The sequence below is a fragment of the Bubalus kerabau genome, chromosome X (assembly GCF_029407905.1).
Source record: "Bubalus kerabau isolate K-KA32 ecotype Philippines breed swamp buffalo chromosome X, PCC_UOA_SB_1v2, whole genome shotgun sequence".
Taxonomy (NCBI): Eukaryota; Metazoa; Chordata; class Mammalia; order Artiodactyla; family Bovidae; genus Bubalus; species Bubalus kerabau.
In genome coordinates, this window is record NC_073647.1 from 135,229,304 (window position 1) to 135,245,139 (window position 15,836).

The 15,836-nt window shown below is 36.9% G+C and overlaps 1 protein-coding gene across 3 annotated transcripts in view; it reads left to right on the forward strand.

Annotated features, from left to right (window-relative positions):
- LOC129639244 (serine/threonine-protein phosphatase 4 regulatory subunit 3-B-like) overlaps positions 1–15,836 on the forward strand; it is a 268,516-nt gene that overhangs the window by 132,728 nt on the left and 119,952 nt on the right. Inside the window, exon 5 of one of the 3 annotated variants that reach the window (XR_008708297.1) lies at positions 10,155–10,237. The exons of the other annotated variants lie outside the window; for them this stretch is intronic. The gene's annotated coding sequence lies outside the window, so the exon portion shown is untranslated. Of the gene's footprint in view, positions 1–10,154; positions 10,238–15,836 lie in introns of those variants that run through there. 3 annotated transcript variants of the gene reach the window in all.

Consider the following 15,836-nt stretch of genomic DNA (forward strand, 5'->3'; position numbering starts at 1 on the left):
GTCTCAGGCCCATTTTGATATACAATTTTTATCATTTGATGAATTCCTGCTATGCCTTCTTTTTCAATTTTATAACTTGATGGATCAGAAAATAGCCAGTTTATGATAAGCATTTCTGGTCATGTGGTCTTTGATGCCCCATAGTTACATATTCCTGTTCTACCAGGTCCTAGCAACATGCTAAGCATTGCTTTTTGAGTGGTGACTGCAAATGGCATGTCCGTGTTCCAGAATCCTAAGGGCCTGAACTATGAATATATGTGGCATCTTTATATATGGGTGCCTTAAGACATGACTGAGTGACTTCACTTTCACTTTTCACTTTCATGCATTGGAGAAGGAAATGGCAACCCACTCCACTGTTCTTGCCTGGAGAATCCCAGGGACAGGGGAGCCTGGTAGGCTGCCGTCCATGGGGTCGCACAGAGTCAGACACGACTGAAGTGACTTAGCAGCAGCAAGTGCCTTGGTATCTGCTATGTATCAGAGCCTGAACCTATTCCAGAACAGTCTCTTTCATTGTTGTTGTTCAGTCACTCAGTCATGTCCGACTCTTTGCAATCCCATGTATTTTAGCATGCCAGACTTCCCTGTCCTTCACAATCTCCCAGAGCTTGCTCAAACTCACGTCCATTGAGTCGGTAATGCCATCCAACCATCTCATTCTCTGTCGTCCCCTTCTCCTCCTGCCTTCAGTCTTTCCCATCATGATTGTCTTTTCTGAGTTGGCTCTTTGCATCAGGTGGCCAGAGTAATGGAGGTTCAGCTTCAGGATCAGTCCTTCCAATGAATACTCAGGGTTGATTTCCTTCAGGATTTACTGGCTCAATCTCTTTGCAGTCCAACATACTCTCAAGAGTATTCTCCAACACCACTGTTCAAAAGCATCAATTTTTTTAGCTCTCAGTCTTCTTTATGGTCCAGGTCTCTTGCTTTGGACCTTACTCAAAACTCACAGTCTTGTAAGTCACTCGGAGAAGGCAATGGCACCCCACTCCAGTACTCTTGCCTGGAAAATCCCATGGACGGAGGAGCTCTGTGGGCTGCAGTTCATGGGGTCGCTAAGAGTTAGACATGACTGAGCGACTTCACTTTCACTTTTCACTTTCATGCATTGGAGAAGGAAATGGCAACCCACTCCAGTATTCCTGCCTGGAGAATCCCAGGGACAGGGGAGCCTGATGGGCTGCCCTCTATGGGGTCGCACAGAGTCGGACACGACTGAAGCAACTTAGCAGCAGCAGCAGCATTTTCACATCTGTTATAGTCTGCCTATAAACCAGATCACCTTACCTGCTTCCTAAGAAATCTGTATACAGGTCAAGAAGCAACAGTTAGAACTGGACATGGAACAATGGACTGGTTCTAAATTGGGAAAGGAGTACATCAAGGCTGTATGTTGTCACCCTGCTTACTGAACTTATATGCAAAGTACATCATGTGAAATGCCAGGCTGGATGAAGCACCAGCTGGAATCAAGATTGCTGGGGGAAATATCAGTAACCTCAGATATGCAGATGACAGTACCCTTATGGCAGAAAGCAAAGAGGAACTAAAGAGCCTCTTGATGAAAGTAAAAGAGGAGAGTGAAGAAGTTGGCTTAAAGCTCAACATTCAGAAAACTAAGATCATTGCATCTGGTCCCATCACTTCATGGCAAATAGTTGGGGAAACAATGGAAACTGTGACAGATTTATTTTCTTGGGCTCCAAAATTATTGCAGGTGATGACTGCAGCCATGAAATTAAAAGACACTTGCTCCTTGGAAGAAAAGCTCTGACCAACCTAGACAGCATATTAAAAAGCAGAGACGTTACTTTGCCAACAAAAGTCCATCTAGTCAAAGCTATGGTTTTTCCGGTAGTCATGTATGGATATGAGAGTTGGACCATAAAGAAGGCTGAGCGCTGAAGAGTTGATGCTTTTGAATTGTGGTGTTGGAGAAGACTCTTGAGAGTCCCTTGGACTGCAAGGAGATCCAACCAGTCAATCCTAAAGGATATTAGTCCTGAACATTCATTGGAAGGACTGATGCTGAAGCTGAAGCTCCAATACTTTGGCCACATGATGTGAAGAACTGACTCATTGGAAAAGACCCTTATGCTGAGAAAGATTGAAGGCAGGAGGAGAAAGAGACGACAGAGGATGAGATGGTTGGATAGCATCACCAACTCAATGGACATGAGTTTGAGCAAGCTCTGGGAATTGATGATGGACAGGGAAGCCTGGTGATGGACAGGGAAGCTTGGTGTGCTTCAGTTCAAGAGTTGGATATGACAGCAACTGAATTGAACTAAAGTCTGCAAAGGCCTTTTTCTCAATGGTAAGATGTTAATGATGCAGTAACATGTTGTAACCTTTAAGAGGACGTGCTGGCATATACCAGAGCCCTGGACTTCTAAAAAATTTAATAAAGTGGCAGTTGTGTCCAACTCTTTCCAACCCTGTGAACTGTGGCCCGGTTCTTCTGTCCATGGCATTCTCCAGGCAAGAATACTGGAATGGGTAGCCATGCCTTCCTCCAGGGGAACTTCCCAACCCAGGGATCGAACTCACATCTCCTGCATTGCAGGCAGATTCTTTGCCTGCTGAGCCAGTGGGGGAAGAAGCCCACCTATATCTATACCAACATCTATCTCATGATCTATATCCATGTATTTAAACCATGAATTGAAACTGTAATTCTATTTTCAGTTCAGTACTACGTGGTTTACCCTGGCCCTTTCTTTTTACATATTAGTAACTTGCTTTTCCAACAGTGATAAATATGGCTCTTATTATCTGCAATATAATTACTGATTTGCTTTATTCTAGAATGTACAGAATATAATTTCTGAATTTACCATTGCAAAAATCAAATCTATCTAGAATTAAGTGATTTTTGAAATTAAGTCAAAATACTATATTAAAATGTTTTGTAATTAATCTGAAATATGAGTTCATTTATTTCTGTTTGGTTTCTATTTTAGAGATTTATTGACATCCTTGTTTATTTTATTTTGTTTAAGTCATTTCTTTTCATTTTATATTTCGGGTACCTAAAATCCTAACATGGTTCTGAGAGTTAAAACTACACCAAAGGCATGCTCAGATAAGTTTTACTCATCTTCCACTTCTCCAACTGTTTCATCACTTTCTCATCCCCTGTAGGTAATCAAATCTGAGCAGTTTCTGCTTTCTTTTTACCTTTTTCTAAAAACATGGAGATACATGCATATATGTATTTTTTTGTCTTAATGCACAAAAGGGAGTGTGCGATAAATATTCTTTTGTATTTTTCTCCCTGACTATGTATCCTGTAAATCAGTCTGTTTCAGTTTAAATAAACCTTCCAGTGAAGAACTCCACTGTGTGTATATACCATAAATTATTTATTTAATCTTTTCTATTAGAGACACATAATTTCCAATGTTGTTGAATAAGAAACAAATGCTATAATGAATAGACTTATGCTTTTTGCTTTTTCCTTTGCTTTTCTCTACCTCCTACTTCTCTTCCTCTTGGCATTTTTGCAGTATACCCTCTGGTTAGATTTCTGAAAGTGGTACTTTTGAGTCAAAGGGTAAAGACATAAGTTCATTTGTTAAATTTTACCAAATTGCCTCTCATGAAGATTGTACTATTCTGCATTCCTGCTAGCAGTATGTGAGAGTGCCTGTTTTGCAATCTTGCCAACAGAGGGTGTGGTTGAGCTCTCAAATTTTGACAATGTGATATGCAAGAAATTGCCAGTGTGTGATTTTAAATTACATTTTCCTCATTAGATGCAAATTTTAGCTTATTTTTAGAAGTTTAAGAACTTTTTTCTGTATCTTTAAAGTTGTTTTGAAATATAAAATTGTTCAATTTTTTCCCATTTTTTCTATCATTTTTACTTTGATGGTTATTAGACTTCATCATTTAGATTTCTTTATTATAATATTAATCATTTATCTCTAACATATGTTGCAAATATTTTCTGCCAGATAGTAATTTTCTTTCAACTTTGCCCAAATTTCTATCTTGGCTATAAATATTTTCTTTAATTTTAAGCAGTAGAATTTGTCCTATCTTTTATTGAATCTGGACTTTTATGGAGTCCATAGCTGAGAAAGTTGCTTTTTTTCTAGACAGGTTACTAGTGAATCCTTTTCCCAAAGAATCATTGTTGAAGAGTGAAAGGGAAGCAACAACCATGTTGTAGATTACATACGTTGTTGCTGATCTGCTGACTCACTTCATTGGTATGAAGCAGCATCTAGACCTGCAAATGCTCTAGCTTCCTTGAGTTTTCCTGATCCTTTTCTCACTCCTGGGCCAGCTTGTGTTTATAGGTTTTCTGATCTTCCCTCCCTGACTGCCTTCCCTGCAGACTTCATGTTGTAGCATCAGATGTGGAGACAGAGACTTAAAAAGATTGTTAAAACAGCTCCCACAATTGGGATAGCCAATTCCCTGTGATAAATGTCTCTATATCTACCTGTCTATATATGTATCAATCAATCGATCCATCTAATCTACTAGTTCTGCTTCTCTGGTTGAACCCTCACTGATTCAGAAATGGTTTCTATTGTAAATTATTTTGAAAAAAATGTCACAAGAATTATCCCTGTTTGGAGATTCACAACAGATGTTATCATATTAGTTTCTAAGACAACATGGAATAAAGAAACCACATTCTTTCCATCACAGGATTGCCACACTGTGTGACTGAACTATTAAAACCACTTACCTAAAATTGATGCATATCTCATAGAGCTAGTTTTCCAATAAAATTTGTATATAATATGCATATATATATATAAAAATCAAAAAGAGATGGGTTTAATTATAAGAGAGTTAAATTTTCAGTCTTTACCAACGTTGAAACAAAATGGCCATAAATTTTGGGTAGTCTTTCTTACTAATAATAAAAAAAAACTAAGCCTTTCTCTAAAGGTTTGTCCTTTTTTCTCTATGATCAATAGAGCTGAAAAACGAATCCCTATTAACTTGTCTCTCACTTTTTCATTAGTATTAGCTAAACCCACAGTAACCAAGAGTGCTGGGCCCTGAACATATGTTTCAGGTGTTCACTATACATAGGTAACCAGCAAAGAGGGCAAGTGGGGGTTAAAAATCAATTCCAAACTCTTCTAAACATCACTTGCTTCATGGGGTAGAGTTGCAGCTACTTGGAGTAAGGGCCATTTTTTCTAATTAACACAAAGGCTCCATGCTCCAAGATGCGTAACTATGGGGATGTGCACATCTGGAGGTGTGTCTGTATCTAATCCCAGCAAAGATGTAATGTTTACTTGTCTCAAATGTACCTAAAAAGTCAATGAAGGTTTTACTATAATTTCCATTTTGCTGATATGGAAATTGTGTTTCTATGATGAATATTCTGCAGATAATAAACTAAGTCCAAGTTACATTTCTTTTCTATTCTAATATACCATCTTCTTACAGTATATTGCCTCCACGCACTGCATTTATTCATGTGTTACAGTTTTTATTTCTTTGTAACTTCTTTCTTTCTTGTATATCCTCTTTAAAATTTAGGTTATGATCCCATTGTGACAAATGGGAAATTAATGTCTTTCATTCCACTGTGTATTATTCAAATGATCACTATATATGTGTGTGTGTATGTATGATGTGTGTGCCCTTCAAACTTAATTCTGTGATTTTATTTTGAAAATGCATTCTACATATTTTATTTTTTTTTAGTAAATATTTTATTTTTTTTTAATTTTATTTTATTTTTAAACTTTACATAACTGTATTAGTTTTGCCAAATATCAAAATGAATCCACCACAGGTATACATGTGTTCCCCATCCTGTTTTCTCCAAGCTTCTATATTTTTCTAGTAGCTTTGTAACTGTCTTCAGCCAATCATGGAATAGAATAATGTACCTAAGCATCTTCTATGAAGTTTCTAAACCATATGATATTACAATGTAGAATGCTGCCATATATTAAAACTATAAATAACAGAACTTGCACGCAAAAATTTGTTTTATTTTTGAAATAGTGTCTATATATATTTCACATTATTTAGTTGGCATTAAGAAAGTGAAAGTGTTAATCACTCAGTCGTGTTCAACTCTTTGTGACCCCATGGACTACAGTGGCCCACCAAACTCCTCTGTCCATGGAATTCTTCAGGCAAGAGTACTGGAGTGGGTTGCCATTCCCTTCTCCATGGGATCTTCCCAACCCAAGATTACAAGCTGGGTCTCCTGCATCGACAGACAGATTCTTCACAGTCTGAGCCACCAGGGAAGTCTAGTTAGCATTATACTTTTTAATAAACATCTCTTGATGTAATTATTTAGTTCTCTTGTCCCATAAAAAGTGATGACTCACTCTTTTTTCCCCTAAGTCATGCATAGGAAATGCTTTTTAAAAAAGACTCTAAGTATAAAATATTTAATAAATGAGCAGTTATCTAATGTGTGGACTAGTCACTAGATGGCAGACAACTGGATATTTGGGGGATATGAAAATATCAGTAGATGGTTTGCAATAGAAACTTACAATTTTAATAAGAGATGTAAAATAATGGAAACTTATTTTTCAACATGCTTTTATGTTCCCAAATGTATCATGATCCTGAGTAAGCCAATTAGTGAGCCATATTGATTGCAATATAAAAATGTTAACTCATGTGACCCAATTCACAGTTTTCAAAACTCCATGAAAGAAAATGTTTAAACTGTGTCAGGCAAAGCATCATGTGGTGCAGATATAAAAGAGGATTTATTGGGACAGAATATAAAAGCAGAAAAATGTAGAACACATATATTTCCCTGATCTCTCCCTGTCCCACAGTGAAGGCTGGGCATAGGTCTTCACACATCACATTATACTAAATAGGAGGAACCTTCCTCCCAAATCTCCAAATAGCTGTGTATTTATAATGAAGAGCAGAGGAAATCTATGTAACTAAGATTCAGAGGAACTCCCTGGTCAGGAAAGTGGCCTTGTTAGAAGTGGCAAGTTTCTGAAGCCTTGTAACTGGTATTCAGTTTAGCTCAGTCATTCAGTCGTGTCCAACTCTTTGTGACCCCTTGGACTGTAGCATGCCAGGCTTCCCTGTCCATCACCAACTCCCAGAGCTTACTTAAGCTCATGTCTATAGAATCAGTGATGCCATCCAACCATCTCATCCTCTGTCAGCCCCTTCTCCCGCCTTCAATCTTGCTCAGCATCAGGGTCTTTTCTAGTGAGTCAGTTCTTCGCATCAGGTGGCCAAAGTATTGGAGTTTCAGCTTCAGCATCAGTCCTTCCAATGAATATTCAGGACTGATTTACCTTAGGATGGACTGGTTGGATCTCCTTGCAGTCCAAGGGACACTCAAGAGTCTTCTACAGCACCACAGTTCAAAAGCATCAGTTCTTTGGCACTCAGCTTTCTTTATAGTCCAACTCTCACATCCATACATGACCACTGGAAAAACCATAGCTTTAACTAGATGGACCTTTGTTAGCAAAGTAATGTCTCAGCTTTTTAATATGCTGTGTAGGTTGGTCATAGCTTTCCTTCCAAGGAGCATCTTTTATTTTTTTTATTATTTATTTATTTATTACTATTATTATTTTTTACTTTACAGTATTGCATTGGTTTTGCCATACATTAACATGCATCTGCCACGGGTGTATACGTGTTCCCCATCCTGAAACCCCCTCCCACCTCCCTCCCCATGCCATCCCTCTGGGTCACCCCAGTGCACCAGCCTCAAGCTTCCTGTATCCTGCATCGAACCTGGACTGGTGATTCGTTTCTTATATGATATTATACATGTTTTAATGCCATTCTCCCAAATCATCTCCCCCCTCCCTGTCCCAATTTCATGGCTGCAGTCACTATTTGTAGTGATTTTGGAGCTCCCCAAAATAAAGTCTGTCACTGTTTCTATTGTATCCCCATCTATTTGCCATGAAGTGATGGGACCAGATGCCATGATCTTCATTTTCTGAATGTGGAGTTTTAAGCCAACTTTTTCACTCTCCTCTTTTACTTTCATCAAGAGACTCTTTAGTTCTTCACTTTCTGCCATAAGGGTGTTGTCATATGCATATCTGAGATTATTGATATTCCTCCTGGCAATCATGATTACAGCTTGTGCTTCATCCAGCCCAGCGTTTCTCATGATGTACTCTGTATATAAGTTAAATAAGCAGTGTGAAAATATGCAGCCTTGACCTGCTCCTTTCCCGATTTGGAACCATTTTGATGAGCTAACTCAGACTTCTGAGCCACACTTCTAGGCTGTTAAAGGAGGAAAGCGATTAGCCACCGGTACTCTTCAGATTTATTGCTCCTTATGTATTTAATCAGTGTAGCTTGAAATTTTAGTAAGATAGTTCTATGGATTACAAATAAAATGGTCTATCCATAATTGTGGTGTATAACTTTTTTTTTTTTTTTTTTAGCTTTTGCTTTTTTTCCCTCACATCTGTCAAGAATTTTATCTTCTTTCTAGAAGGAGAATGTATGTTTCCAATTTGGGAAATACATTTCATGTAGTTTTGACAAGACTAATTCTGCCTCTACTTTTTCTTCCTCCACCTTTTGGGCAACAATGACTAGGGCAGTGATTGCTGGAACATTAGGCATGTCCAATCAGTGTTCCCCTGGACAACTTCCCCTACAGCTATCATGGATAAAGATCCTCTTTTTGATGAAAAAGTTAAGCTGTTGATTGGGTCCAGGGTTTCCAGCAGCAATTCCTTCCTTCTAACAGAATGAATCAACATAACAAGATAGCAGTGGCAAGAATGGAGGGAAAATGGAGACATAAGTGATGAAATTGTTTAACTTTTATTTTCAGTTATGACCAAACCCAAATCCTTTTTCCTTTTGTATAGATAAATAAATTTCCATACTAAATTTAATTAATTTCAGTTGAATTACGCTCTTATACCTGAATGAGCCATAACTGAAATAATAGTGAAAAAATATCTGCTCCTTCCATTTTTGCAGAATTAATTATTCCAGTTCTCATAGAGTTCAGTTCAGTCGCTCAGTCATGTCCAACTCTTTGCGACCCCATGAACTGCAGCATGCCAGGGCTCCCTATCCATCACCAAGTCCCAGAATCCACCCAAACCCATGTCCATTGAGTCTGTGATGCCATCCAGCCATCTCATCCTCTGTCGTCCGTTTCCCCTCCTGCCCCCAGTCCCTCCCAGCATCAGAGTCTTTTCCAGTGAGTCAGCCTTTCACATCAGGTGGCCAAAGTATTGGAGTTGCAGCTTCAAAATCAGTTCTACCAATGAACACCCAGGACTGATCTCCTTTAGGATGGACTGGTTGGATCTCCTTGCAGTCCAAGGGACTCTCAAGAGTCTTCTCCAACACCACAGTTCAAAAGCATCAATTCTTCGGCACTCAGCTTGCTTTATAGTCCAACTCTCACATCCATACATGACCACTGGAAAAACCATAGCCTTGACTAGACGGACCTTTGTGGACAAAATAATGTCTCTGCTTTTTAATATGCTGTCTAGGTTGCTCATAAGTTTCCTTCCAAGGAGTAAGCATCTTTTAATTTCATGGCTGCAATCACCATCTGCAGTGATTTTGGAGCCCAGAAAAATAGTCTGTCACTGTTTCCATTGTTTCCCCATCTATTTCCCATGAAGTGATGGGACCAGATGCCATGATCTTCGTTTTCTGAATGTTGAGTTTTAAGCCAACTTCTTCACTCTCCTCTTTTACTTTCATCAAGAGGCTCACTAGTTCTTCACTTTCTGCCATAAGGGTGGTGTCATCTGCATATCTGAGGTTATTGATATTTCTCCTGGCAATCTTGATTCCAGCTTGTGCTTCCTCCAGCCCAGCATTTCTCATGATGTACTCTGCATATAAGTTAAATAAGCAGGGTGACAGTAGAAAGCCTTGATGAACTCCTTTCCCGATTTGGAACCAGTCTGTTGTTCCATGTTCAGTTCTAACTGTTGCTTCCTGACCTGCATACAGGTTTCTCAAGAGGCAGGTCAGGTGGTCTGGCATTCCCATCTCTTTCAGAATTTTCTACAGTTTATTGTGATCCACACAGTCAAAGGCTTTGGCATAGTCAATAAAGCAGAAATAGACATTTTTCTGGAACGCTCTTGCTTTTTCGATGACCCAGCAGATGTTGGCAATTTGATCTCTTGTTCCTCTGTCTTTTCTAAAACCAGCTTGAACATCTGGAAGTTCGCAGTTCATGAATTGCTGAAGCCTGGCTTGGAGAATTTTGAGCATTACTTTACTAGCGTGTGAGGTGAGTGCAATTGTGCGGTAGTTTGAGGATTCTTTGGCATTGCCTTTCTTTGAGATTGGAATGAAAACTGACCTTTTCCAGTCCTGTGACCACTGCTGAGTTTTCCAAATTTTATCTATATTTCCAACTTTTAGGTATAATTGATGTACTGTTAATATACTAATGTTATGACTGACAATTGATTTTGTGGAAGATAAAAAAATGTAGTTTTTAGAACAGTCTTATAGACTCTGTGGGAGAGGGAGAGGGTGGGAAGATTTGGGAGAATGGCATTGAAACATGTAAAATATCATGTATGAAACGAGTTGCCAGTCCAGGTTCGATGCACGATACTGGATGCTTGGGGCTGGTGCACTGGGACGACCCAGAGGCATGGAATGGGGAGGGAGGAGGGAGGAGGGTTCAGGATGGGGAACACATGTATGCCTGTGGCAGATTCATTTTGATATTTGGCAAAACTAATACAATTATGTAAAGTTTAAAAATAAAATAAAATTTAAAAAAAAAGAAAAAAATAAGATAGGATGATTCATTGTATCGCAGCATGTGGGGAGAATATTTTTTTAAAAATTGGTAGAATTTGAATAATGCAGTAATACTAGAAATAGAAGCAATATCATCAACTGCAGTATCTTCTATAGAAATTTCATGTATCTTTTCATTTAAAAAATACTGTATAAATTGAGAATCCAATCTTTTATGTCCATAAGAAGGGAAAAGAATACTAGTAATGTATTCTGTTTACTTTTACAATGTAGTCTAGCTGAAGATTTAAAACAGTTTTCCTAGACAGTTATGTTGCTGCTCTTTACTCCATAAATCTAAGATATATATCATCTATATGCATTAGTATCCCTCTAATTTTTTAATAGAAATAGAAAAAGAACACTGTTAGACATATGAAATATGAAGGAAAATAAAAGTTTATAGGGCCATTTATTATATTATTTATTTCTAGGTTTGTAAACTAAGAGATTTTAATGACATTGTAGATCTTTGAATATTGCAGACTTATGCAAATGGAGCTTAGATTTTAATATTCTATTCTGATCTATTTTTTCAGTGATTCTACTCAGAGTTAATTACAAGAAGCTTAAAAGTGATAATGAACAAAGGTTTTATTTTTATTAGAATTATGCTGAAGAGTTAGCATATAGTGTAGATATATTACATTGCAAAGTCAGGGATCAGTGAATCTATTTCTTGGTCACTTTTTCAAATTAAAGATATATATTAATTGGATTGTGGTCTGCTATGAAATATTTTATTTATGGGTTTCATTACAATGCAGAGCAAAATTTCAAAAATAGGTATTTTTAATAAATGTTTCAATTTTGATTGTATCTTTGATAAAATATTTTGATGCAGCAAAAGTTTGAAAGTGTTCACATGGCATAATCATTTTGTTAGCATTCAACATCAAGTGGTAAACAATGTTTTAAAAATTACGCTGACTCATTATGTTCAAATGTGTTCTAAAGTTTTAAAAGTATTCATAAGGAGAAAAAAATGGCCTTTTAGATATAAACCAACCAAGAATCAAAAATCTTCACACACACCAAAAAAACTGCAATGACTACAATAGAGATGAGTTGGACATCTGTTTGTTCTTTCATGTCTAGCATCTTTTTCCTTTTGAGGAAAACAATACTTCAATTTCCTTTTGGAGGACAATATCTTTCTTCTCTCTAACACAGCATCTTTCCCCACCACTAATACCTCTAGCATCATGGGGTCCAGCAAACCACATAGCCCAAAAAGCACAGATGCTTGCTCTATATAGCTTAGACTTGCTGCAGAAAACTTCTTTTGCTTTGGGCCCCACTCAAAGCCAGCAGATTTTTGTGTCACCTAGTATATGGGCTGAAATAGTACTTGGTATGGAGTGTGTTTCCTACAGAACCTGAAGAGAAGCACTGCACTTCTCTTTTACTTTGGGGAATGTCTTGGCCCTGGATCTAGAAAAATCATTTAGATATTGTGGGCCCCTGAATCTTCCTCAGATTTATATCCCATCCTTCGGATTGTACATGTTTTACCAAGGTGCCAACTGTGATAGCTGCTTCTTGGTTATCCTGCCTGATCAACATATTACTGATGTAATGAATCAATGTGATATTCTGTGGGATATCCAGAGTAAAGATCTTTAGATTGTATTATAATAGAGCAGTAGAGTTAACATAGACCTGAGGCAAAACTACTAATGAATTCATTTGTCTGTTCCACATGAATTCAAACTGTTACTCATCTTCTTTTCTGATTAAAGTAGAAAGAACACATTTTCCAAATCAATGGTCACATACCACGTACCTGAGGCCATATTAATCTATTCTAACAACGATACCATGTCCAGCACAGCAGTTGCAATCAAGGCTACTACTTGTTGAAGTCTACAAATAGTCTACCGTCACTTCTTGGATCCGTCCAGTTTCTGCAAGGCCCAGACTGGTGAATTAAACAGAAATAGAATAGGGACCACTTTCCTTGTAGCCTTTAGATCTTTAAAGGTGTCACTACTTTTTAGCTTCGCCTACAGATACACTGATGTTTTTGATATCTCTTGGCCAGGAAGGAGAGGCATTTTTAGAAGCTTCTGTTTGGTTGTTCCTTCTATGATAGCACTTTCCTCAAAAATGTGCTAAACTCAAACCATCAAAGTACGGACAAATCCCATAAAAGGAAAGATATCATTGCAAATAAATGATTGCAACACTATACACTGATTTTCCTATTAAATACTTTAAACATAAAGATGTATATCTTGTTAAAATAAATATTACATATAATTTGTATGTGTGTACATATACATATGTGTATGATATATATATATATGTATAAATTATTACATTTGCTATGACACCAGCTTTATGCAAACAATACTGAGCACTCATTTTAGTAATTTCAGATCCCACATTTAGGCATATAGGTGTAGATTCTTATGTATATTTTTCAAAATTTCATCTTAAGAGTATGCATTTAGTATGCATGTGTTTTTTCTCTTATCTGATAATTTCAGAACACTTGAGAGTAGTCCCGTGAAACCTAGAGGCATTCAGTGCAGAGTTTTTGATGGTATGGTATGTATGACTTGAGAGTTTTGGAATGCCTGGTTTGTGTTGTCCACCTGAACACTTTAATATATATAGTTTAACAATATTGCAAGCCTGATTTCATTTTAATGCTGCATTAGCTGGGTGAGCTTGATTTATTGTGACAGAGTGTAAATTCAACTATTGAATCTTTAACAATAAATAATGAACAGGGTTTGTAATAGGGAACAATAAAGCATTATGTTGATAGAGGCAGAATTGAAATGATGACAAAATATAGCAATCTACTATCAGACAACTTAATTAAACTTTAGCTGTTGGGTGCCTGGATTCTATTACTTTAAGGTGATTCGGTGTGAGTGCATAAGCTAGAAATTATTATTCTCTACTGGACAGCAGTGATTTGGCTTCTTATTATAAAAGAGTAGCTATATAAATTTTGTTTAAAAGCATTAGACATATGTATTAAGCTTTAGCACTAAAACCGAGAGTCATTTGGCAAGGAATCCGGTGACCTGAGGATGGAAATGCTGATGATAGACCATAAGCATTTGAGGGACCTGCCAGGAGACACATCTGGAAGACTGGTTTTTGATTCACTTCAGCTTTCACTGGACACATAGGAATTTATTTCGGTTGTTTTATACCAGCTGTTTTCTAGCTGGTGAATGGGTTGTAGAATCTGCAGAATAGTCAGTTGTCACCAGGGGACCTAAAGGAGATAAAACTGCTATGAGAATGACAGTGTTAATTCCAGTGAAATTTCCCATAACTATGCCTCCCTATCAGAAACACTGAGAAATCTGTGAAATCCTTTCTTGGATCAGGTGCTATCCTCTGCCTTCGTAAGCATTTGCCTCTTTTCCATTAAATAAATTTGCATTCTATAACTCTGTGGCATCTTTTCACACCATTCTGAGAGTTTCAGCACAATATTTAGCCACTATTAATTTTCAGTTTCTTCTTGGATAAAATAAAAATAAGGGTCATGTGAAGAAAAAAGGAAATTATGGCTGGGAGGCTTGGCCATAGTTCTTGTGGCACATGGTAGAAGCACAATACCTGTTGAATAGTCAGTCTCATTACTTCTTCTGATTAACAACTGTAACAATATAAATATAGCAATAACTTTGGGGATGTCAGCTCTGATTAAGAGAACTCCCTTCCTCAATGAAGTATTGCCCCAGTCCCTGTATCTCGTTGTATGGACAACTGAAACCACAGTAACAGTGCATGATATGGTTCTGTGTACTTTTGATTAGACCAGCGTTTGACATGGGGCCTGAGCTGGTTTAATTAGATTTTCCTAGGAATGGGAAATTGCCATGCAGTTAGGTTCTGTAAATGTTGGAACTGAGAGACTCATCATTCTTAGAGGAGACTTCTTCAGGCTTATTTGCAAAAAGTTGCAAAGAGAATGATGTTCAGGATAATAAGAATGAAGCAGATGGAGAAGCAGAAAGAATGGAATGGAAAAGGGTCACCCATATGCCTATAACTTTTTAAATTCCCAGTTCTGATTTTCTCTTAGGACTCCCTTTGAATTTGGGATAAACCCAAGTATCCATCCTGTAAAGATATGTTGTTGCTTAATTTAACTGGAGTTATTGCCCATTATGTATATTCAAAAGAAATTTAACTAAAGTCAGAGAAAGACAAATACTGTATGTTTTCACTTATATGTGGAATCTAAAGCAACAACAACAACATAAAAACAAATACAACAAAACAGAAACAGAGAACAAACTTGTGGTTACCAGAAGAGATGGGAATAGGGGGATGGGCCAAATAGGGGATGAGGATTAAGAGATACAAACATCCAGTTATAAAACAGATGTCACGAAGATGTAAAGTACAGCACGGGGAACGTAGTCAATAATATTGTAATAACTTTGTATAGTGTGTAATCTAGAAATATCAGATCACTATGTTGTACACATGAAACTAAGTCAATTATGCTTCAATAAAAATAAATGAATAAATTAAAATTTAGAAAGTAAAGCAAAAAGTGAAACAGCGTCCACCAGATTATATCATTTATCAGCATTAATAGTTGAAACTACTTCTGTTTTGTTACAATATGATACCAAGATCTACATGATCAGTATGTAAAAGACTTAAAACATTTTAGTAACATTACCTATTTAATTGGTTTTATTTTATATATAAGAAATTAACAACCTTGAAAACAATTTTTGTGCAGAAAAAAATTGATTGTTTAACTCTGAGACCAAAATAAAGTCTTTTACTTGAAATATAAGTACAACTTAGAATTGCTTCAAAAATATGTTAGCAATCTTTTTAAGAGACATACGGTTTTATATATTTACTAAAGGTAAAATATATAAAGTTTAAATTAAACTGTTTTCTGTAACATACAGCATGTAAGCTATTTTCCCCCCCAAAAAAGGAACTTCTTAGCCATATTAATTTAAGAGATGAATTACTTATTTGATTCTAACACATTTTTATGAATTGTATTTCATTTTCTATCCATTATCTTGGTAAAGTTACTAAAGTATTTAAATGGTGATTAACACAAATGAAAG